The following is a 26,731-nucleotide window of genomic DNA, read 5'->3' as shown; positions in this document are numbered from 1 at the left end:
AGTTTTTGACATATTTGCATTCAAAGTTTTTCTGTGTATAAAAGACCCAAATTTTTTTTATTGTATCTACTTATCAATCTCTGTATATGCCATCAAAAGTTTACCTTGTTTGCGAAAAAAGGAGAGTTTGGTAGAATAATCTTGATTGTTTTTAAGAGATTAATTACATTTACATTTTTCTTTCTTTTATTACTTATATCAATAAATTTCGACCGTTAAAATAATTGCTTATTGTATTAAGAGTACTCTTTTCGATAAAGCTGCTTTTACAATTAGATCATTTTCAACTTATTGGTAACATATACAATACTAATAAAATCGTTGAATGGCGTTAAAACGTTGATATTTGTCAAACAATTCGAATTGGATGAGGGAGACTAATGTATTCATATACGGAGTGATTTTTTAAAAAGTTTCTAGCTAATTTTTTCAAAAGTGATTGTAATATCAAAAAACGGTAAAATCCGAGTTTTCATATTTTCGAAAAAATGAATGTGTCCAGTTTTATTTTTCGAGTACACTTTCTGGGTCAAACGATTACAACTTTGTTTTATTTAAATGGAATTACTTATTTTCTGTAGGAGCATCTGATTCGTCACCCCGATAATTTATTGTTGGAAGCTTACCAAACCTTAACAAACTCTAAAATCAGGTAGCGAAAATTGTAGCCTAAAGGAAAAAAATTTCCAGACAAAGATGACTTTTTGTGGCGCAAAATTTAAAAAAAAAACAAGTGAAAACAAACAATTGACTGAGTTAATTGTTGAAATACCATGCATAGTCAGTGTTGATTTCTTTATCACATTACACATACAAACATGTGACACATACATAACTGATAATCAAGTATAGTACATATTATAAAATTTCCGCCTAATTGGCGCCCTCACGGGTAAACAGTGATGTTTACGAAAAAATGTTTCAAACAAAAGTTGTTTAATTTTTGATAAGGAACATTTTTTACATTTAAACTTTTGTTCTATCTCTAACGGTTTACAAGATGGGTCCTACGGACCCAAGACCCAATTGACCTATGATGCTCATTTACGAACTTGACCTCGCTTTTTCGCCCTGAGTACGCTGTAAAAATTTCAGCTCGATATCTTTTTTCGTTTTTGAGTTATCGTGTCCACAGACGGACGGACGGACGGACAACCGGAAATGGACTAATTAGGTGATTTAGTGAACACCTGTGACAAAATTGTTTTCCTAGCATCATTATTTTTAAGCGTTACAAACTTGGGACTAAACTTAATATACTATGTATATTTCATATATACATGGTATAATTAGTAGCTTCCTCGGAAAATAAAATACGACTCATTCTTTCATTCCACCCAAAAATAAAACGATCCACAATTTACTTTTTTTTATATTCCAATCTGTTTTTGAAAAATTTAGTTAGAAACTTTTTAAAAAATCAGCCTGTATAATATAGTAGGTACTCTGGTGTATATTAATATACTGGTTCATTTCGATCGTATGTTGAGCTGATCTATCTATTCTGTATAATATTATGCTTACAGTATATCTATTCCGTACAATATTATGCTTACAATACATAAGCGTATATTTTCAGAATTAAAATAACAATATTCATTTATATTATACTACTCTCATATGTTACATTAGTTAGTATGTATTTCAATATAATATATTATACAAGGTGTAACATTAGTAGCGAAGCGACTTAACAATCATCCAAACAAGCATTGGTTGAAACAAGTTTTAAAAAAGCAAAGTTAAAAGTCAAAAAATTAATCTAGCATATTTGTGTGATCTTGAAATGATCATGAAAGGTCATATTTGTGTGATCTTGAAATGATAATGAAAGGTCCTATGAAGGATAAAGTTAAAATTTAAAAATTTTTATTGTGATATTGGTTCGCCATTCCTGCTACACCCAATCGTAGACTTATGATCATTCTGTTAATGATTGAACTAAAAATTAAATTGTATTGGCTTAACTAAGCCTTCCTTGAAAATTTCAAATATTTGCCAATTTTTCATTTTGTCACATTATTTTGAATAAATAATCCATTTTATTTTTTATCAGATTTATGCAAATTGATTTTTAACCCTTCGATTTATAAAAAAGGGGTGTTATACCGCTATGTGTGTGTGTGTCTATCTATCTGTCTGTCTGTCTGTCTGTCTGTCTGTGGCATCGTAGCGCCAAAACAGATGATCCGCTTTTGATTTTTTCATCTTAGCAAAACCGACACAGCTTGGAAAAGCCTTTACGGAAAAAGGTAATTTTATGGAGAGTGTTCTTAGATATGTTTCAAGTGTGAGTTTAGGGTTCCGTATCCGAAAAATTTGTTTAGGATTTTTAAAATTTCATTTGTAAAACTAATTATACATGCAGATATCATTAATAGAGAAGTTGCTTGTTTTTATACCATGTATATATGAAATATACATAGTATATTAAGTTTAGTCCCAAGTTTGTAACGCTTAAAAATATTGATACTACGAACAAAATTTTGGTATAGGTGTTCATAAAATCACCTAATTAGTCCATTTCCGGTTGTCTGTCCGCCTGTTCGTCTGTCTGTCAACACGATAACTCAAAAACGAAAAGAGATATCAAAATAAAATTTTTATAGAGTACTCAGGACATAAAAAGTGAGGTCGAGTTCCTAAATGAGCAATATAGGTCAATTGGGTTTTGGGTCCGTAGAACTCATCTTGTAAACCGTTAGAGATAGGACAAAAGTTTAAATGTAAAAAATGTTCCTTATAAGAATATAAACAACTTTTGTATAATGAAAAAAAATTAAAAAATGCGAATTTTGCCATGAAAATCGGTACATATAATCGGTATAAAAAAATATTCGAAGCAACTTCTTCTAATTTATTTTTTCGATAGGTATCTGCAACCATCTCTGACGCTAGGCAAAATATTAAGAATCGGCATTATTTGTCAATTTGTAGTAGGCTGAATTTAAAGTTCAGATTTTGATTAAGTATCTGAAAAAATTTGACCCATCACTCTGTACGACTGTGCATAATTTCAAATCGATATTCCTTTAAATAACGAAAATATGAGTTTGTCTTCATCTTAAATGCGACTAACTATATAAATTTGTGGCAAAAAAAAATTAATACAACTTCTCTATGCTGACATCATTTTTTATACTGTCAAATTAGCCCTAAAGTTGATTTTCGTAAGACCTTACATGATCATTTCTTAGAATTTTTGTTAGAAACATATAAAAAAAATTGTTTATCGGAAAGTTGTTGAGCCGTTCCATTACTTATGTGAGACCTTGTATACTGTGAACACATTAGAATATAAGTAATACAGTGCAACCTCGATATAACGAATCTGAAGGGAACCAGTAAATATTCGTTATATCAAGTAATTCGTTGAACTGAGGTTCGTTATGTTGAGGTTAGATTGGTCTAAAATTCGTTATAAAGAGGTAAAAGAATAGTTTTATTCACCTCAATATGTATTACGTACTTATACTAATAAATGATAACACATTTTTATCAAATTACTACATATGTATATGTATTTGCTATGTATGTTACTATTTCTTGATAGTTGAAAATTCGTTATATAGAGGTTGTACGCAAAGAATATTCGTAATGTAGAGGTATATTTTATATTGACTCTTATGGACAATTCAAGGGGATTACGAAAAATTCGTTAAATCGAGGAAATCGTTATATTGAGGTTCGTTATATTAAGGTTGCACTGTAATATAAAAGTTCTCTTAACACCTTACCTTGTAACTTGTACAACAAACATATGAACACAAAACACATACAAATACAACATGTTCTATACAACCAACAACGGTATGCTACGCTTACATAACATATTTATTTTAATGTATGTAATAATAATATTTTTTATTCAAATTTATATTATTTTATGTTGAGTTGAGTTGGATAAGGCCATGTTTTCTTTCATATGTGTACAATGATTGTATAATAAATAATTTGTCTTATGTTTTTGATAACAATATTTACTAAGAATTCAGTGACATAGTACTAATGTTTGAATATTAAATTCTTTATTATGTATATTATAGTTGGTGTCATTATTTTTAGGTAAATTAAATATCGATCGAAAATTTAGTTATAAGTTTTCAACAGATGTTAAAATTCTTTCTATTTTAGTCATGTATATGGCCATTTTTGATCGAGAGTTATTAGGATAATTAGGAAAATTTAAGAAGTATATCTAAAAATCTTAGAAATCATCCAACGTGTATTTATTCAACTACTTTCGGGATAATGATTTATTTCCAAATAACAGGCAAACTTATTATGATTTTTTATGATTAAACCGATATCTGGTTTTTAGAATTTCATTGGTACCTCTTAAACCAAGAAATTAAACATTTTTCTTTTCACCATTTGTGGAAAATTCACGATAAAAAAAAGTTTAAAAACACAAAAATCCAGTTAACTTGACGATTAAAAGAGTTATTCCCGAAATATCGCCGAAAATCTCTTCAAAATATAGGATTTTGAACGATATCATTGACAATACTTTACCAAATGTCAAACGAACCCGATTTTTGTACTTTTTGGTTCAAAATTATTCGGTATTTCGAGTTTTACCAAAGTTCGAATATTTTTTGCGAATTTTTCGATTTTTTAAAGGAAGTGATTCTTTTAATTAAAAAAATGACAAATAAATGATAAAATATTTTTCCGCCAACTTTGTTTTCTCCAACTTTGATAAAATTCAATATGCTAAGTAACTTTTACTCAAAAAATTCAAAAAACGGATTCGCTGTTGTTTGAATAGTTTTTTAGATATCATCCAAAATTCTATTCAAAGATCTATTTCTCGGAACGATTTCAGACAATTTCTCAAAATATATACGCTTAATATTTAAATTAATTGAATTTTCGTAGTTTTTGACTCCTAATTATAGACCATAAGTCCATGCTAAAATTTGTGTTGACATGGCGTCAGTAAATAATAACAATAATAATGGAGTTTAACTTCCGTTCCTCAGACATATACGTCTATAACAGAGATCACCCACATATATATATTCAATTTATGATTTGGGTGGAGTCGGGTTCTTATTTAAGCGACGACAGTGTGATCAATTTACTGCCTCATAAATATAATTGATCAGACTGCCGCTGCTTGGATACGAACTCACAACCTACGTCTAAGTAGTTGAACAGTTAAAGGTGATGTCGCCCTTACTAGCCGGGTCCATGGCGTCAGTTTTGCGCGGTACAGGTGAGAATACGAATGTCACATCCCTTGATGGCTCACCCTTGCACCAGCAAATATATACGACGTTACTGGATACCAACTCTGTATAAGTATTCGAAGCGAATTACAAAAATGCCGTACAGAAGAAAATCACGTAAGGCTACGGAAATTGACAGATTTTTTTCGGTACCGAAGTTACTGGAGTTATTTCTATATGGCATTAATGTAATTCACTTCGAATACTTATGCAGAGTTAGTATTCAGCAACGCTGTACATATTTGGTGGTGCAAGGATTTGACATTCTTATTCTCACCTCTACTCACCTGTACCGCGCAAAACTGACGCCATGGTGCTTTAACTTACTTTTACATGTAAAAGATCATCTTAATGAACATGATTCTTGGTGAATCAATTCACCCGAAAAATTTTAGCATGAACTCGTAGTTTATTTCTCCAGAAAATCCAAAAACCCATACAATACCTTTTCTGGATTTTATTACAATTTGAAATTAAAAGAAGTTTTACTCGAAAAGTTAGAGATTTTGAGAGATTTTTCTAAGGGTCAAATTTTCTTTAATTTGCTTGTAGTTCAATTTTCAGTCTGCACAAAGTAATTTCTCTCATATAATTATGATTATAAAATTGTCAATATGACTAACTTATATTTTCTTTTTTTTTAGGTGGTCTGTACAACAACAACCAGTACCTTCATCACATTTTCTTTGTAAGTGTAATTTAAAGATTTTTTTGTACAAAATAGATAAAATGACTTTTCGCACCGTTCAAATTTTTAAATGATTAATATTGAAATTCATATTAAATTCATAGGTTTTAAAGTAAGGAGAACGTGGGTATAATAAAATACTGGGTACATTCAAACAACCGCAATATTTGTCCATTAAAATAATTTTATGACGAATTAGACTGATTAATTGAGTGCGTTCGTTTTTATTAGTGCAAATTTCACTTTTCAGTTCCCGGGCTTATTGTTCAGTTATTCTTGTTATATCATGTGTATGAAATATACCAAGATATACTAACTTATTCCCAAGCTTGTAGCGCTTATATTGATACTATTAGTTCATTTACGGTTGTCTGTCTTTCCGTCTGTCATCACGATTACTAACAAAAGAAAAGAGATATCAAGCTGAAAACTCAGATCGAGTTTGTAAATGAACAAATGAACAACATAGGTCAATTGGGTCATGGGTCCGTAGGATCCATTTTGTAAACCGTTAGAGATAGAACAAAAGTTTAAATGTAAAGTAAAATGTTCCTTATAAAAAAATAAACAACTTTTGTTGAAACATTTTTTCGTAAACATCACTGTTTACCCTTTAGAGCGCAAATTTTATATTATGTATTATATGAGAATATCAGTTATATGTGTGTGACATGTATGTATGTGTAATGTGACAGAGTAATGAACACTGTCTATACATGGTATTTGAACAATTGACTCAGTCAATTGTTTGTTTTCCCTTGTTTTCTATACGTTTGAAAAACAAATTCAAGTGTATTGATTTATGAAAATAATTCTGTGGATTTTCATTAAAATTTTTTCAATTTTTTCTAAATAAAATTTACCAATTGATTTCAATTGAAATACAAATAAAATTTGTATACAATATTTTAAAAACACAAACAACTTATTTGAAACTTTTTTTCATAAGCTTTGGATATAGCTTATTTAGTAAAATTGAATATTTATTAAACAACTCGTTCATTGATAAAAGTAAAAAATTTGAAATAACAAATGAAAACAAACAATTGGCTGACTTAATTGTTGAAATACTCTGAATAGAAATGAATATCAGTGCTTGCATTATTTTTTTTATAAATTAGAATACTTTAAAAAATCGTCACAATTATGGCGGCCTTTGGACAACATTTATTTGTTTTTCGTAAATTTTTCAAGTTATTTTCTAGAATTTTTTTCCCAAAAACTGTTCATTAGATCACTAGTTGAAGCTACCTGCAAATTTTCAACTCACTATCATTTATAGTTTTGGAGAAAATGGATACTAAAGTTTTGTCCTAATTTACGCCCTCACGGATAAACTGTGACGTTTACGAAAAAATATTTCAAACAAAAAAAGTTTATTTTTTATAAGGAACATTATTACATTTTATTCTATCTCTAACGGTTTACAAGATTGGTCCTACGGACAAAAGACCCAATTGACTCATGTTGCTCATTTAAGAACTTAGCCTCACTTTTTACGCCCTAAACACGCTATAAAAATTTCAGCATGATATCTATTTTCGGTTTTGAGTTATCGTTACAAGTCAATCATTAAATGATAACTTGTAATCTTCCAATGAAGGCTTCCAACCTCTGCTTTCCAAAATAATCTGGTGCAATTGCGGATTTTGAAAGAAAAACTATTTTTATAGCCTCCAGCAACCCCCGTTGAAGTTCCCAAACGACATTGAAAATAAGAAAATCTAACTATAAAAGAAAATGTGATTTTTATTTGAATATAAAAGCTAACAAATATGTTATAAGTATTAATGTGATGGATGGCCTTACATTTTGTCGTAAATTGAGTCGAATTTATGAGTAATTTTGGACAATTTTATTCATAATTCTGACTCAGCATCAAGCCGATTTCTATAATTCGTTTTATTATAACCGTGTGTAAAAGCCCACTGTTACATAAGTATGTTGTTCACCGCTTTTGCTTGACACTTCAGGATATTCTTCCTGTCTATTGGCCAAAATCAATTCGAGACATCCATTTTTAAATCAGCTTGAAGAGTTTCATCTGTGGAAATTTATGGTCCTGTTGCTTTTATCAAGCCACCGTTACATAAAACTTGTCGCGGATTTGCTAGCGTCAAAAGGTGAACTCCTAAGGGCTAGCGTACCCCACTTTGAGTAACCATGATTTAAGAGAATAGTCTAAAGTATATATAATTCTTAAAAAGTAGAAATATATTATATTGGAATAGAAATATTTCAACGTAAAACTATTTAAAAATAGTTTTATTTAAGGAGGAAAATAGTGCAGTAACATAAAGAGTAGAATTCTTTGTATGCCAAAACAACCGATTCTAGTAAAATGTTTTGAATTTAATTTCTAACCTTTTAAGCATTCAACAGGGGCATTCAATATCATTATTTAGACTAAGTAAATTGAAATTTCTAATACAAAAATTACACACATACTAACTCGTTACATGATGATAAAAGCCATTCATGTACGTACAAGAGATGATGTAGAAAGAAATCTTTGGGACAGACAGACGGACAGACAAATATCATGATATATATATATATATAGATAGATAGATAGGATGGATTGACGGACATGAATAATATAAAAGAAGGAGGTCGTCATTTGGATATATGTATGCATGTATATTCATTCCGTATGTGTATATGTTATTTGTTATATTATTCCCCCTTGTCACCACTGCCCTTTTGGTGTATGAAAACCATACCCACTCACACATATATGAGATATATACGTCACATAATCTAATGCAGTAGTACCAACTATACATATTAGTTGAATCTCGTTGAAAAATCAACTATGTAATCAACTGGATATTTAAAATATTTATTCCGTTTACATTAGTATGATAAAATCACCGAAACGGCCATCCTTTAACTATTTGTACGTAACTACGAGATAAAATAAGTGATGCGAATTAATTAAGTTATAGTTAGTTTTTTCGTGATAAAAAATTCATTGTTGGGGGTATGAATAATTCGATGTTTTTGATTCACGTTGTACATATGCAACGGAACATAGTATATGCAATATAATGCAAAGTTTGCAACAAAAGTTAACATTGTATTATGAAATAAAATCTTCGGTCACAAATCTTGTCACTAATGAGCCAAGTAAAATGGCTTATTTAGTAATACAGTGGACCCCCGGTACTCCGACAAACGTTTTACAGGGTAGTATCGAACTATCGAATTTGTCGGATTATAGAGTACGGCCTAAGACCCTCTATAGCTCGTCAGTTTTTTTTTACAAAAGAGTACGTTGTAATCCGACATATCACAAACCCAATGATAAGATTCTATATGTTACTCTGAAGTACAAATCATATTTCAATACAAAAACAATAGTTGGATTACCGGGTGCCCCGGTTTAAAAAAAATAAGTTTAAAGTATCATCGTGCTAAGTATGGCTAAGTTTTTCTATGGTATTATTATAATGTTTAAAAAGTCTCTAAATGACCTTATCTAAGCGGAATGGGTTGTAAAACCCATTCTTATGTAATATTTTGTAAGTCAAAATCTAATTAGAATAAGAAATAGATAATCTAATTAGAATAAGAATAAGATATAAGTTAGAAATCTAGTTCCAGTTCCGATGGCGAATGGCTTTCTTTTTTCTCTAATGTACACTTCGATTTATATCTTATTTTATATATATTTTTTTTAAATTTTAAATTAGTTCATTTTTATTCATTTTAAATGTAATAAATAATAATCATATCGACTCAGTGGTCGTGCGAGTTAAATCGTCTTTAAAACGTTCGGCTACTGACTGGGAGGTTGCAGTCTCGAATCCAGACAGCGGCAGTGTGAGCAATTATAATTAATGGGGCGGTAAAATTGACCATAATGTGGTCGCTTGGATAAGAACAAGGTAACTGACTACACCCACATCTTAAAAATTTAATTGCATATTGAATGTATATTGGATTGAATGAGACTGTTATAGGTAGATATCTGAAAAACTGAGGTTATAATTTTTATAAATAACAATTACAATATTATTATAAATTATATGGAAACAATTATTTTTTATTTGTTCAAAACGAGAACCTAACGTAAGAAAAGGGTGGCGGACGTTTCGAGAAATGTTCGCCCCTTCATCGGGGTAGGGGGTCAAAAATCGTTAAAATCATCCTTACGTAACAATGACTGACCTTTTCCAAATTTTTGGGTCTCTTCGAGTTTTTGGTTATTCTAATTATATTTCAGCCTGATCGGATGTTATTATTGATACAAATTCCGTACAATGGTATTAAGGAGTTTGGCATCTTAATGTTTAGAAACAAATTTTTACATATAAAACTTTTGGTCACAGAATTTCTTTGAAAAAAATGTAAATAAATACAGTAGAATTTCGATAATGAATAACCTCTATAAAATACAAAGCCTCTATAACTTCAAGTAATAACTCCTATATTTATAACTTAAAAAAATAATTTAGGCATTATATCTCAATAACTTGAAGTAATGTTTTGACGACCTCAATCATGAAGCTTATAAGAAGGAGAACGATCGCTATAGAAAATATTGTCCCCGAAATATGGATAAAATAAGTGAGGCGCTGCGACCGCTAGGTAGTATCAATAAAAGCGGGCTGTTGTGCGCTAATTTCAAATGATATATCAATTTGTACATTATGCTAACAACAACAGCTAATAGAAAATATTGTCCCCGAAATATGGATAAAATAAGTGAGGCGCTGCGACCGCTAGGTAGTATCAATAAAAGCGGGCTGTTGTGCGCTAATTTCAAATGATATATCAATTTGTACATTATGCTAACAACAACAGCTAACTTCACAGATACTACTTCTTGATGACAGCGCGGCTGGTGGCTTAAAAATGAACTATAAATTCGACAAATTTTCAGGGACAGGTGCGCTAAGGCTTTAGTACATAGCGATCTTTCTCCTTCTTTATAACCTTCATGACCTCAATAATAACTTAAAGCATCTATTTTTATTCATAATTTAACCTTGCCCTGGCATATAGATATAACTATATTTATAATTAATAAACAAAGAACATAAATAAACCTCACTAAGTAAAAATCTGATCATTAAAAACTCCTTAATTTAAACCCTTAGTAAGAGAAAAAAAAATCGATAATACAAATTATTTAACATTTCAATACGTTTTTAACCTATCAAGATTCTACTGGATTTATATAGTCCGGGAGTCGTAATCATAATTGACAGTATTTTTTAGGATATTTTCGACAAAAACTGCAACAAAGTAAAAATATTTACCATTAGAAACTCCTTATCTTAAACCGTAATCGTAAAATAAAGACTTGATAACTTAAATTATTTAACATTTCCCTAGGTTTTGAGATTCGATTGTGTTTATATAGTCCAGTAGGCTTAATCATAATTATTATTTGTGCTCTCACGGGTAAACAGTGATGTTTACGACAAAATGTTTCAAACAAAAGTTGTTTGAAAAAAGCAACATTTTTTACATTTAAATTTTTGTTCTACCTCTAACGGTTTAAAAAAGAAGTCTTACGGTTTCAAGATCCAATTGACCTATAGGTCAATCTTGGATTCGTAACGATGAGCAACATAGATGTTGCTCATTTAGGAACTCGACCTCTCTTCTTACGTTTCAAGCACGCTATAAAAATTTCAGTTTGATATCTCTATAGTGCTGCGGTACGCCATTAATAAAATATTTGTAAAAAACCGTTACAAAAAAAATCTCACGAAAAATTTGTTCACTTTCAACACGAATAACTTATTTTCTATCAATCGTAGCGTGTACTTTGATATTAATCGATTTGAAGATAAAACTCAAGATGTGGGTCAAAACCCAGAAAAAATCATTTTCCAAGATAGCTGCGAAAGGGTAAATTTCGTGATTACGCAAAATCAGATTTAAGCTCTGCAAACAAAGCCCTATTGAATGAATGAATAAAAAAATCTAGTGTCACCAACTTTTTAGTCATTCCTCTTCGATTTTTATAAATATACTAAACTAATGATGGAGTGAAAGTGAACAACGAATGGAATGTCAGATATAGATATGTATAATTGATTTAGAAAACTTAGATATATTCCTTATTAAACAAGTAGCGTTGAATCGTATGGGCACATACAATGAATGGAAGACCCTCGCTTGCCGACAGTTCGACCAGATTTACTCATTTTCATTCCCCTAGATATGCAACATTCGCCGCTCAAAATCCCCTAGATTGGAAAAAAATCCCCTAACTCGAACAATTTTAAAATTATCAAGGATTAAGGATCTAATTGTTAAATAAATATTACGTTTAATATAAAATAGTATTTTCTTATAATTCAAAATACAAAAATACATGAAAATCTTTCTTTTTTCAGTTTAAAATTAAAAAAAAAAAAACATCTTTTAGCTTAAGCGATAGTATCACAAATATAAAATATTTTTTAAAGAAAATATATTAACAGATGTTGAAATAAAAATAATAATTTCACCTACGATCCATAAATTGTTAAACAATTAAAATCTTTAAATCTTAAATCTTTAAATCTCAGATAATGTATTTATCACAGTCTCATCAACTTCACTATTGTACATTTCTGAACTACAAAATTTTTTTAACATTTCTTTTGTAGGTTCAAAGGATGCAGAATTTGGCAATTTATCTTTCACTCGCAAAATGGCTTCAGCAGTCTTTACTGACATTTGATTGCGAAGTTTATTCTTAACAATATTCATGATAGAAAATGATCTTTCTACACTGGAAATCCCCTAAACAAATCCCCTAAAAAAATGTTTCCTCTAGAGTTTCCACTAGACCGTTTAAATTCCACTAAATTTAGGGGGAAATCCCCCAACCTGGCAACACTGCTTGCCGAAGAAAGTGATTTATGCGAATGTTTACACAAGAAGGTTAGGGAGACCCAAAATGAGATGAATCTGCGCTGATCTCCAAACCATGAATGTAATTAGTTGATGCTCCAAGTTAAAAGATAGAACCGTGTGGAGATCCATTGTTGAGGAGGCTAAGGCCAATCCCAAGCTGTAGCGCCGTTTGATAAAGATATTTTGGACAAAATCGTGCAGAGAACATACTATCTAGTTATACTCATAGATATTTTCAAAAACACTGTTGTGTTGTAGTATAATAGTCTATATATACACACACACACACACATATACACACACATACATTCATAGAACCATCATTATTATTACACACAAAGTTATTATCCATCCTTTTCTCTGGACATTTTATATCGATTTCCAGGTTTGGTTTGTGTGTTCTGTTTTCTACATGTATGTATATTACTTGGGATACGTTCTTTTGCATGTAGTGGTAGTTCATTGGGTTCTGTAGTTCTGTTGAATCGTATATGTATGTGTTTGTATTTTGTATGTACTGTACTCAGTACTGTAAATTCTATGTTCTGTATTATGTGGACACAGACATTATATTTATTTCATTCAAAAAAAATAAAAATAAATATATCATCAAATTCAGTGAATGTTAAATGTATGGATGGATGTGTACGGACGTACCTACTACCTATCTATTTTTACTGTACTTAAAAAAACTCCTTGAAATTCATTGATTCAAATTTATTTTTATTTTTTTTTTTTGAATTTTCTATTCAAAAAATGTCTCGAGTATACAAGTGCAATTAAAAATGTTATCATAAGTAATTTTGTCCTTTCAAGTTGAAGTACATTTTTGCAACAAAATTGTAACGATCAGAAAGATTTATAGTTCAGTCTGTTAAGATGTGTTTATATCAAAGAAATTGGATTAAGTTATTTTATTCAAGTTTACGTAAAGTTTAGATTTTTAAATTTCGTTGGAACCCGTAGTAACTGAATACACAGCACCAATATTTTTTTTAAAGATCGCTCGTTCTTCCATCACATAGCTCAATGCCAGACAAAATATTTTTTTGGGCCATTATTTTCCCCCTTAGGCAAAGTATATCTACACACATTCGTGTTTTTCCGCTTTAACGAAAAAAACACTAAATATTTTTTGAAGAAACTCATATTTAAGATAATCTTATTTTTACCAACTCTAGCACAAACCAAAGTACTAAAAACAATAGCCATAAAGCTATAACGCAGGAAAATAAAGATTTTTCGGCTTAAAAAATCCAAGCGAAATTTTTTCATTGGGATTATCTTTAATCGGATGCAAGAAATGGCTCATAAAAATTCCATTGCAAAATCATTTGCCCAAAAAAAATTATTTAAGGTCAAAGGTCGCAAAAATAGCTTTTTTCAAGTGACTCGTAAACAATTAAGTTGTAGCACTTTTAGCTATTATAAAATTTATTCGTGAAGTTAATTTTATGTAAAAAATATTTTTTCAAAATTTTCGAAGGAGCAATAGTTTTCAATATTTGACTGAGAAAGTTGCTTACTATATTACACGAAAATATAAAGATTAAAAAATATATTAAAGTAAAAATTTTTAATTTTTGTAAATATTAAAAATATTTTAAGTATATTTTTTTTTGCAGCCAAACATCTTGAGAACTATTGCTTCTACCGATACTTTGTCCAGAACTTTTTTTTTAATGTAAAATTAACTAACGAACAAATTTTTCCTAAAACGGTCATAAACGTAATTGTTTACGAAATATTTGAAAAAAATCTTTTTCGCGACTTTTGACCTTGAATAATTTTTTTGCGCTCATGATATTGCGATGGACTTTTCATAGGTCATTTTTTATTCCCAAATAAAGATAATCCTGGTGAAAAAACTTGGATTTTTTAAGCAGATCGGCTGTTTTTTTTGCGTTATTAAGGGTTATTGTCGTTCTAGTAAAGAAATTTAATTTTGAACAACTTGCCCATTGGATGTATCAGCATAAATTATCAATAATCTAGGGAATGGTAGGGTACATAACAAGTATTTTGGTGTAAGGAACTTGTGACCAGAAACGCTCGCTCGCAGAGTAGAGATGTTAGAAATTATGCATACTGTGTCGAATTTCTGCCTAATCTGTTGACCTTTCGCAAAATTGTTTCTAACAAAAGTTGATGGTATTTTTACGATAAATATTTTATCTCTATCCTTAACAGATTAAATTTGCTAATAGCACAATGAAACTAAATATCTCAAAAGGAAAAATTCATGCATCTTTGAAATTTTCCACAGTTGTTTATTTGTGATAAAAAAGTCGACCTCTCAAGAGCGCGCCTGAGAGTATTCAAATTTTAATCGAAATTTTTTTTTAACAAGTTGTCAAGAGTTTTGAAGTCTAAAAGTTCTTTAAGACCAAATACTAATATTACAATAAGACAGTTCCGGTTCAAGAGAAGGGAACAAATCGTAGCACTTATAATATAATGTATTTGAATAACAAGGTTTTAAAACGCCCAATGAATTTGTATACACACCCTAAGTTGATTTCGAACGTATCCCATTTTGGATCCTAGGATCAGCAGATAATTGGAGCAGATCAAAAACTAGAATGTATCATATCAAGGTCAATTTTAAAGCTAGAAAGTTAAGAAAAAAAATAAAAATGTGCACAATTCAGGAAGAACTTTTAGTTGACCTTTTTATTATTCGATACATAGTTTTTTTTAAATTTGGTGGTTTCAATCAGTTTTTTTTACAAATTTCAAAAAAACTATGTATCGAATAAAAAAAAGGGTCAACTAAAAATTCTTCCTGAACTACATTTCTAGTTTCGTGTTAGATCTACTCCAATTATCTTCTGATCCTTGGATCCAACATGGGATACGTTCGAAATCAACTTAGAGTGTGTTTAAAAATTCATTGGGCGTTTTAAAACCTTGTTATTCAAACACATTATATTATAATTGACGGGGCAAGTGCTACGATTTGTTCCCTCCTCTTGAACCGGGACTGTCTTATTGTAATATTAGTATTTGGTCTTAAAGAACTTTTAGACTTCAAAACTCTTGACAACTTGCTAAAAAAAATTTCGATTAAAATTTGAATACTTCGCGTAAATAAGTTATACATTCAGTTTTATCATTGTTATAAAAGACTAGCGACCCGCCTCGGCTTAGCACGGGTGCAATGCTGATACTAAATACACTACAGAAAAACTGTGAACGTTGTATATAAAAACATAGCGGCCCGCTCTGGCTTCGCACGGCTATAAAATATATAGCCTATGTGATTAAAATCGATCCAGTAGTTTTGATTTATTCATTACTGCCCGTGGCCCGCACGCGTTAAATTTGGAGTAAAACAATCCCCCTTTCCCTATACCATGAAGATTTCCTGCTATCTTTGGAATATCTAAATTCATACACTATACATTTTTACATATTAACTTTTTACATTTTTTACTATTAACCTCAAAAATAGCAGTACTTCTCCACTATTTAATGGATGTTATTATACATATAAACCATCCTCTTGAATCACTCTATCTATTAAAAAAAACCGCATCAAAATCCGTTGCGTAGTTTCAAAGATTTAAGCATACAAAGGGACATAGGGACAGAGAAAGCGACTTTGTTTTATACTATGTTATAAAAGAAGTTCAATGAAATTAGGAATATCACAAATTTAAATTCTACTAAAATAAAAATCGACCATAAATGGTCATAAAATTTGTTGATAATCATTATTTAAATACCATGTTTTAAAACTATTTTCTTATAAATACAATGTTAATGAATAAGTAAGTATAATGTTCAAAACGGCATATTTATTTCTGTTAAAATTTTGTTATCAATATAATTTATCACATTATTCCAACAAAGTAAGTCACTCATAACATACGTAGATACGTACATAAATACTATAAACCAGGGCTTCTTAAACTATGGGTCGCGACCCCGTTTGGGGTCGCGTAGCAAAATTCTGGGGTCGCGAGAGGTAAAAATACAATTTAACAGAAAATGTTTTTTAACTTGTAAAATTATTGTTATAAAGATAAAATAACAATTATCGTAGATAAATATATCATAAAATCTTCTAGTTCGGAAAGATTGTTTGTACCTGCATTTCTATTAAGAGTATTATAATAACTTTAATAACATTTACTATGAATTATTAAATTTTATTGGAATTAATAAAAAATATAAATTTATTTTTGTCAATCTCTAAAAGTCGAAATAATCCCGAAAAATAATTATCAACAAAATTTCTAGGTATTATTGCTGAAGAAACAGCTTTAACACATATTAAATCCTAATATCGTTCAGCGATAAAAAATGTTGAAGAGGTCTTACGTCCAGCAGTTTCAAACATTCCACCAAGATTTTATTTGTTATACAATAAAAAACAGGCACATCCATCTCATTAAATTTTTAACTTACACTTTAATTTAATACTTACCACGCAACTACTTGAATATATTCGAGAGAATTAAGACGGTCAGAATCCACTTTTATTTTTGAAACTTTAATAAACACAATTTTAGAGTTTTTTGTGCAATTTTTAATTTTAGATTTTTGTATGTTTCAAACCGAATTCTAAACTTATATATTTTCATATGTATATGTATATTGTTCCCTAATAAATAAATCATCAAAAAATATTAATTTATTTTCCTTTTATATTTGTATGGGGTCGTCAAGAAACTCGCAATCATAAATGGGGTCGTGAATTACAAAAGTTTAAGAAGCCCTGCTATAAACTATAATACCTTACCAAACATGATACGATGATGTTACGTCATTAACTGATAATGAAACCTATATACTTACTTGAGTTGATATTATTCTTATAAAAAAATAAAAGGAATACCTTGAAATTATTTATTACGTGGACGTTTATGTTATGTGGATTTTTTAAAACACATTATATACAACTACATACTTTAACTTATCACTAACAGGTTGGCTGATAAGTCCCCGGTCTGACACATAGATGGCGTCGCTAGTATTAAATGCATATTATTTTTATATAGTACCAACCTTCAAATGATTCGTGTCAAAATTTGACGTCTGTAAGTCAATTAGTTTGTGAGATAGAGCGTCTTTTGTGAAGCAACTTTTGTTATTGTGAAAAAAATGGAAAAAAAGGAATTTCGTGTTTTGATAAAATACTGTTTTCTGAAGGGAAAAAATACAGTGGAAGCAAAAACTTGGCTTGATAATGAGTTTCCGGACTCTGTATTTTTTCCCTTCAGAAAACAGTATTTTATCAAAACACGAAATTCCATTTTTTCCATTTTTTTCACAATAACAAAAGTTGCTTCACAAAAGACGCTCTATCTCACAAACTAATTGACTTACAGACGTCAAATTTTGACACGAATCATTTGAAGGTTGGTACTATATAAAAATAATATGCATTTAATACTAGCGACGCCATCTATGTGTCAGACCGGGGACTTATCAGCCAACCTATTACATATTATAAAACAAAGTCGCTTTTTCTGTCCCTATGTCCCTATGTACGCTTAAATCTTTGAAACTACGCAACGGATTTTGATGCGGTTTTTTTTAATAGATAGAGTGATTCAAGAGGAAGGTTTTTATGTATACATCCATATTATAGTTGAGTAAGGGGTTGAAATAGGGGTTGAAAGGGATATGCTTCAAAAACTAAAAAAGTTGTGCATCGATTATGCTAAAATATTGACACGATATACAACCAGCTTCAAAGATCTATTGTTTTTATCTACTTTTAACATTCGGAGGGTAGAAAGGTGTAGCGAGAAAGTGGGAAGGAATTATCGAATATTTACAAATATACCTAAGTGGGGTATCAAATAAAAGAGCATGACGTGTACATTACAAAACTGTTATCCAACGCAAGGAAATGTGGAGGGAGGGGTGCAAGTGGGGATGTTGCCCAGCAAAGCGGGTAGTTCACAGCTAGTAGTTTATATTTTAGTATAATATATTTATTAGAGGTTTTAAATGATATGAATTGTGTAATAAGTTTTGAACATTGCCTATTTTTATAAATGTACAGGTTGGTTTAAATTATGTTGGAATGAATGTACAGGGTGGTTTAAATTATGTTGGAATACGGTGTGGGAAAGATCCCGTACGATTAGAAGGGAAAATGGCTTTCTTTAAAACTTTTTCAAACCTTTCCCAAAATCTTCTTCGGGTCGTTCTGAGCGAAAGCTGCCACGCCCATATAATATTTTTAGTGATACTTTTCGAGTTAATAATTAATAACACACCAAATTACAAGGCAATGCAAAATAATACAACTATACAGAAATACATCCAAACACATATCGCACACGGTAGTCATATATTATAATTATAATATATGTGTAGCTCAAGACGATCCAAATAACATTTTGGGGGGGGGGGGGGGTAGGTGAAAGAGTTTCACAGAAAGAAATTTTCCTATCGAATCGTGCGGGGTCCTTTGAATTAAAACAAATATTAATAATTTAAGACGGTTCTCTATATATTTTTCAATAGCGTGAAATCATTATTTGATTAGCGTGACTTTTAAACATTCGTTGGTGCTTGAAATTCAAATGTAACTTTAACCATTCTTATTTGGAAAACCGCTTTTCTTTATAAATATTTTTTTCCACCAATGAATATTTAAGAGGAGTCTTAAAAAAATTAGAAAGTTTCACGCCAATCTAATAGATAGAATAATGATTTAAGTGGTCATAGTGTCCGAAAAATTCTCTGCTGCGTTTTTCAGGCAGATAGCTTAAATATGACGTTATCATGCTTATTTGAGAACGTAGCGTTTTTGAAAAAAATCGTGGAGAGAAGTTTGGAAGACTCGCCAAAAGAAAGCTACTCACGAAATTTCAAGTGTGTATTGATCATTTTATAAAGCATCCTTTCTGTCCCACCGTCTAAAATTCTTAATACATTGATAGCTGGGAGCGCGTCCTTTTCTAATAACAGGATGAAATGTCTAAAAAAAACTTAACAAAAAAAAACCGACTTCAAAGGAAAAACTACTCCAAAATAAATTAATATGCACTAAAAAGTAAAAAATATCGATAATATAATGTAATTACAATTATTGTTATTTATGGAGCCTGTGTCGGCCAAATTAATGTAGCAAACGGTTCTGTCCCGGCTGTTTCCTTGGCTGACATCCGACTCAAAAAATAATAATAATTGTAACTACATTATATTATCGATATTTTTTTACTTTTTAGTGCATATTAATTTATTTTGGAGTAGTTTTTCTTTTGAAGTCAGTTTTTTTTGTTTTTTTTAGTGAATCTGAAGTACACTAACTAATTTGTTACTAAAAAAGAATTATCCAAATCGGTTGTGCGTGATATTGAGTTATTCGTCCATAAGCCGCGCACATACTTAATGCAAGTTTAAGACTTATATGGTTTTCTCATGTATGCCATCGTTAGAACTAGACCAAATTGAAATGGGACCACACGGGAAGCTCAAGCTTTCAAATAGAAAAAGAATCATCAAAATCTATTCACCCAATCGAAAGTTCAGAGGTAACAAACATACAAAAAAAAAAAAAAATATATATATATAATCGAATTGCAAACCTCCTTCTTTTTGTGTTTGAAGTCGGTTAAAAAAAGGATATTATTGTGAACATTGCTAATTGGAAATATATGCAATTCAAATAAAATTTCCTAATCGAAAGATTATTAAATGTAGAGAAATATTTACGATTTTAATTTTTTTTTTCTAAATACAACATTGCATTTTTTTTTCATTGCGTTAACGATGACTCATAAAAACTATTCAGCTCCGGCAATTTTCATTCTTTTCAAAATTATAACGATTAAATTAACCAATTTACTAAATTAAATTGAAAGTGTTTGATAAATGAGATATAATTGTATCTTAAATTGGAAATGAATTTAAAATAAAGATTTGAAATTTTATATTCATAGAATGATTTTGACTCCAACATTGATCAATATTTCTTTATTTATTTATTTAAAGTCGCTTTTTAACGGCGAGGTCATTAACGACTACTATTTATAAAACGTTAATGATCAATATTGTTCCAAAAAAAAAAAAATTTGTTTAGAAAAATTGCATTTCGATGTAATCGTAAAACAAAATTGTAAAGGATAGAATTGTTGTGAAAGAATCTTAATTATAATACACAGAAAAGAATAATTTCTTGACTCACGAAATTTTTTCTAGAATCAAAAATTTAAAAGGAATAAATGTTCTTGAAACGAGCAAAGAAATTTACGTGTGGAAAAAATTTTCGTTTTGTTCTAATATTTTTAAACCAAAAAAATCATTCTTCCTGTATATATTTACCACAGTGATAAAAATAAAGTTCATGGGCTAATTCATTTTTGAACACGTGGTGTTTAAAATGATAAAAGTTAAAATCAAAATTGTTCCTTGGCGCAGCTTATAGCGTACCTACTTATTGATTTAAAGTTATATTGTAAGATATAGAAATTCTCTATAGAAAAATATCTAGATAAACGATAGAAAATATTCGATGTACATTTATTTTACAAACGAATGTGTTATATGTAAACAAAATATATGCAAAGTTAAAATAAAAAATTACATAATTTTTCATTACAAAGAAGATTAATAATCATAAATATTCAGCTGTATTCATAGTCACTAAGAAGACCTTGATTTTATTAAGTTATATATATTTTTTTGCTAAGATTGGTTTTACAAAATTTTGTAAAATTGCATTGTCATACAGACCTTGATGATAAAAATATAATATTTTTCATTATTTGTAGTATATTTATTATAAAAAGTAAAGTTAAAAGTATTAGTGGGACGTCTACAATATGCAACTAAAAATTTGATAAACGACCGTGTCGTTGTGTGTTATATTAGTTGAAAAACGATACTTACTGTAAGTGGTGTATTTTATAAAAATGGTTTTTTATAATACACTCCGCCAATTTATTAAAGGAACAAATTTTTGACACAAAATTTTACCTTAATTCAAACCGCTGTATCTCCAATAGTTCATTTGATAACTTGTACTTTCTAGTTTTGGAATCTATTGCTCAAAAATTCACTCTTTCACCCTTTGCCGCTTTGCATGACGAGTTGAAAGGGAGAGAAATGTTTGTTTTTCCTAAATTTTATATGAAGAGAAGTGTACCAAACTTTTAAAAATAATTTTACAACTAATTTGTCAATACCACTCGAAAGCTTATTTATTTATTTTGAAAATGAGCTATAAATTTAAAATTACCCTACGAGCTTTTTGGACCAAGATATTTGCTTTCTAAGCGAAATTGACACTCCTGAATTAAAATTCTGTATTATTAGAAATAATCATCGCACTGAAATTTTTTTAATCTCTTTCGAAAACTTAAAGTACTTTCTTTTAAGCCCTTGCTTTTTTTAAATTTTATGTTTGTTTAAAAATATTTTTTTAAATTTTTGTCCCAAAATCGTGCTCATACATTTTTAAGTAGCCGTGCACAACGGTTTTTTTTGTTTTCAATAATTTATTAATATTTCATATTTAATTTAAATAGTTATTTTTTGAAATTCCATCGACTAGTTTTGGAGAAATCTATGAAAACATATCATCCATCTACCGTTTCAACTTTAGACCAATGTTAAATATACCTACTTTTGAAGTCATGTATTTATTTATATAATCGGACAACTCCCCCTAAAATTTTCAGTATCGATTTAGACTTATTGTTAGTCTAACTTCATTTAAAAAAATCAAGTTTTTGATTTAAATTCATGACAGCAGTTCTGTTCTGCATTCAACGTATAAATAACCTCAAATTTTATGAAAACAATTTTTTTTGCTGTTTTATATTAGGTTAAAATTTTTTTGTGAAATACTTAATAGTAAGGAAAATATGATAATTTCGAATACTTAGTTAACTCAATTAATGTAAATGTCATCTGTGTTATGGGGCCGTAAATATAACGTCACATGACATACAAAGTCAATGAGTACTGAAAACGCGGGGCTACTATAACATTTCTGCTGTGAGCCTCGCGGAAACAAAACGTCTGCTTTGAAAACTTTTTTGGGCAAGAATACAATCCTTAATAATATTATTTACTACAATATACAAAGTCGCCATTGTAAATTGTTTAAACTGTTAAGTGACCGTATTAGTTTATTATTTCAATTTTTGTGAATATTTTTTCTGTTAATAGAAATCTGTAATGGAGATTTAGATTAGAATGACATGTTGTTAATTTGGAATACCGAAAGTGAACATATTTTGGAATATTTTATTATGAAATTTTATTAAAGGTGGTCCTTAGTAATTGTCATCTGTATGAGTCCCACAGGTATATTTGACCCTCCAATGATAATTTTTCCGCGAAAAATATGTCCAAACTAAATTATTTATGCAATGGTTTGAACACTTTGTAAAAAGTTTGTAAAACCAACAGAAGCACCACAATCACAACCCAATCTGATAGATCGTTTCTGGAAAGAATGTAAAAATTTAAGAGAGCGAATAACAAAAAAAAGAATGTGGTTTCCATGGAATTGACATCTATGAAAATATGTAGTTATGGGTGTTGTGGACATAACATTTCAGTTCCCTACGACAGTTGATATGGACGGCTGATACATCAGTACAGTATTAAGAGTTGTAGCAAATTATTATTAAATTTATTGTAAATATCTGGATGACCGAGCTTCGCTCGGTTATTCGCCAATAGATGTCAGCAAGAATCATATTTTTCACTTTAGACTACTCAAACGCCTCCTTTTTGTTATGTTATAATTTGCATTGTATTTCATTAACTACGTTATACACCAATAGATGTCTGATGAATTTTTCATGAAAAGACGGATAAAAGGACATTTCTGATAAATGAAACCTAGCTAGATCGACTTATCGCCCCAAAAAACCCCTACATACTCATTTTCATGAAAATCGTTGGAGCCATTTCCAAGATCGTTGATATATATATATATATATATATGTATATATATATATATATATATATATATATATATATACAAGAATTGCTCGTTTAAATATATAAGATAATATCTGGAAGTCAAGATTGCAAATTGATTTGTGTGGAATACAATAGTATAGAGCTATGAATATGGCTCATAACATTTATAATATTAATAAAAGTATGAATGTAGGTAATAAAAGTATTATGTATGAAGGATTCAAGGTAATTTTATGCAGTATAGTTAGCTTATATATCAATATTGTAATTATAATATGTATTTTTCGTTTTATACACATGCAATTCGTATTTGAAATTATATTTTTTGATTACTTTATCACATTTTGATAAATATGTACATTTTCAGGGTATTGACTCAGAAATTGAAAATAGTAATTACATGTCTTCAAAGTTTTTTTACAGATACTCATATTTTGTCGAATTAATAAGCCGGAAAATGTAGAAAACCGGTCGGACAGCCTTGATTTTTAAAATTACGTGTTCCTTAGACCTTTAGGAACATTGATCACCACTAACCTCTGATTTCATTTGAAAATTGGGGTTTAAATCCCCCTAACCACCCCAACAAAAACAGTATATTTTGCCTCCAGAATGAACTTGTTGTTTTTCTTGATCGTTGATCATGAGTCTTTGAGGATTCAAGCCATTTTTGGCCAAAAACTTATTTTTTTTGCGAAAATTGAAATATAAATATTTTTCTGCTAGAATTTCTCTCAGGGGTTTTTTATGGTCGCTGATCACGATTTCCGAGCCTGAATTCAACAATACCACACTTCAGTACGAAATATTAGAAAATATTTATATTTAAAATTCTGTCCAAAAAGGGCACGAATCTCTTAAAAGAATGTGGCATTGTAAAATTTATACTCCGCATTTGTGGCCAGCGACTTATAAAGTTCCTCTGGGAGAAATTCTCGTAGCAAAATTTTATTATTTCAATTTTAACTCAAAAAAGTAAGTTTATTTGGACAAAAATGGAATGAATTTCGTACTGGGGTATGGTATTATAGATTCAGACCACGAATTCGTAATCAGCTACCAATAAAACTCCCTTCAACCAATTCAGGGGGCAAAATATTCATTTTATAGACTGTTTTTTATTGGGATGTTTTGGGGGTGTTAAAAGTTCCCCAATTTCTTTTTCGGCTAATGTTTCTAAAATAAGTTATACGTTGAAAAAAGAATTTGCTTTGAAATCATTTTTATCCTATAGGTTTTTAACATTTTACAATATATACTTATTTATTGGACTAATTCTTGCCTATAATTAGTTCATTTGTTTAGCATTTATATGTATTTGACTATATTTGTTTAACGCACTGACATCAGTATGTTAAACAAAGAGAATAAAATACATATAACTGGCAAAAAGTTCCGGTAAAGCGGTTCTGGAAAGATGTATTTATAGTAAAAAAATATATTTTATGATGTTTCCCCTTTTCTTAATTTAAATCTTCGTTTTGACTGCTATGAAATAGGACATCATCAGAAACATGACATAACTGAAAAATTTGTAAAGTCATTTTTTGTTAGCATCGACGAACAGAAAACGGGAGTAAAATTTTTCGAATTGAATAATTTTTGTTTGGAATTTAAAAATCAAGTGAGTTTAAAGACTAATACTCGACAACATGTCCGACTGACAAGAAATATGATCGAATTAATGATTGATCGAATGCAGTACAGATTTGTTTACATCAATTAACATAGTTAATTGTTACATTTCTTGTTTTATTTAATAATAATCAAATCATTTTATATAATTGTTTAATATTGTTATCGATTCTTTAATAATCAATAAAATTTTGATCACTTGGTTGTTTACGATTGATATAATTATTTATCAAATATAAACACTGAAACTATTAAAAAATATATATAGGTTGTATAAAAAACATTTAAATTTCCATCACTTAATTAACATTTTAATTAATTAGTACAGGTATTTATTTAATTAACTGAAAATAAATACTTTGTTAATGGTAATAAAATTGAACATAAGTGAATTTATTGTGGAGTTAAAATAATATATGAACTGCTAACAAGTACAATTACGAATCTCGAATAGTATCCCTAATCGATAAAATGCTGTCGAAGGCTTTTAATATGGTTTCCCTGTTCTATGAATACATGTAATTCGATTGAATGTCATTTAAGGCTTTTTATTTGAGATTTATAACTACTTAGTTTATTAACAAGATAAAAATATTCGTTAATTATGTTGGATTTTAAAATTTTCTCGATTAATTAAAAAATAACTTTTATTTATTTTTATAAAAAAATTTAAAGAAGATAAATTTTTCCACAAATTTATCATCTGGCCACCTGTCTGTTGACTATTTAAAGAAATATTGTAGTAAATGTTGTAAAATGCGAAGTTTAAAATGCAATAATTTAATTAAACGAGTGAAAACAAACAATTGACTGGGTTAATTGCTGAAATATTATGTATAGGCAGTTTTGATTACGCAATCGTTTCTTTTTTTACGCCATATAAGTAAAGAAAGATGTGTCATACACACATAACTGATATTTCCATATAATACATAATATAATGTTCTAAACTGCTGTTCTGTGTCTAACGGTTTATAAGATGGATCCTATGGATCCAATTGACCTATGTTGCTCATTTACGAACTCAATTACCACAGAAGGATGGACAACCGGAAATTAACTAATTAGGTGATTTTATGAACACCTATACCAAGGTTTTGTTCGTACCATCAATAATTTTAAGCGTTGCAATTTTGGGACTAAACTTAGTATACCTTAATATAATTTATATATCATATAAAAATTTCAACTTTTTTAAGACATTGAAAATTCATACCTATAAATTTTACCTGTAAATTTTAAAAATGATTAGATAGTAAATTATAGTATTCAACGATTCCTCATGTAAATAATGTGCTAAAATTAAAATCCTCCCGAAATGAAAGGTTCAAAATTTGCATGTTTAATTGTAAATACTATATGTGCTTACACATAATCATTCCATCATTTTTGTAATAATATTGCCTAT

The 26,731-nt window shown here is 29.4% G+C and overlaps 1 protein-coding gene across 1 annotated transcript in view; it reads left to right on the top strand.

Moving 5' to 3' along the window:
- The window catches only part of LOC123296183, a 111,478-nt gene that overhangs the window by 20,481 nt on the left and 64,266 nt on the right, over window positions 1-26,731 (top strand). The window contains exon 2 of the mRNA XM_044877679.1: window positions 5,879-5,922. The gene's annotated coding sequence lies outside the window, so the exon portion shown is untranslated. The remainder of the gene's footprint in view (window positions 1-5,878; window positions 5,923-26,731) is intronic.

Source organism: Chrysoperla carnea, chromosome 1 (genome assembly GCF_905475395.1).
Source record: "Chrysoperla carnea chromosome 1, inChrCarn1.1, whole genome shotgun sequence".
Taxonomy (NCBI): domain Eukaryota; kingdom Metazoa; phylum Arthropoda; class Insecta; order Neuroptera; family Chrysopidae; genus Chrysoperla; species Chrysoperla carnea.
This window is presented reverse-complemented; position numbering and strand designations above follow the sequence as displayed.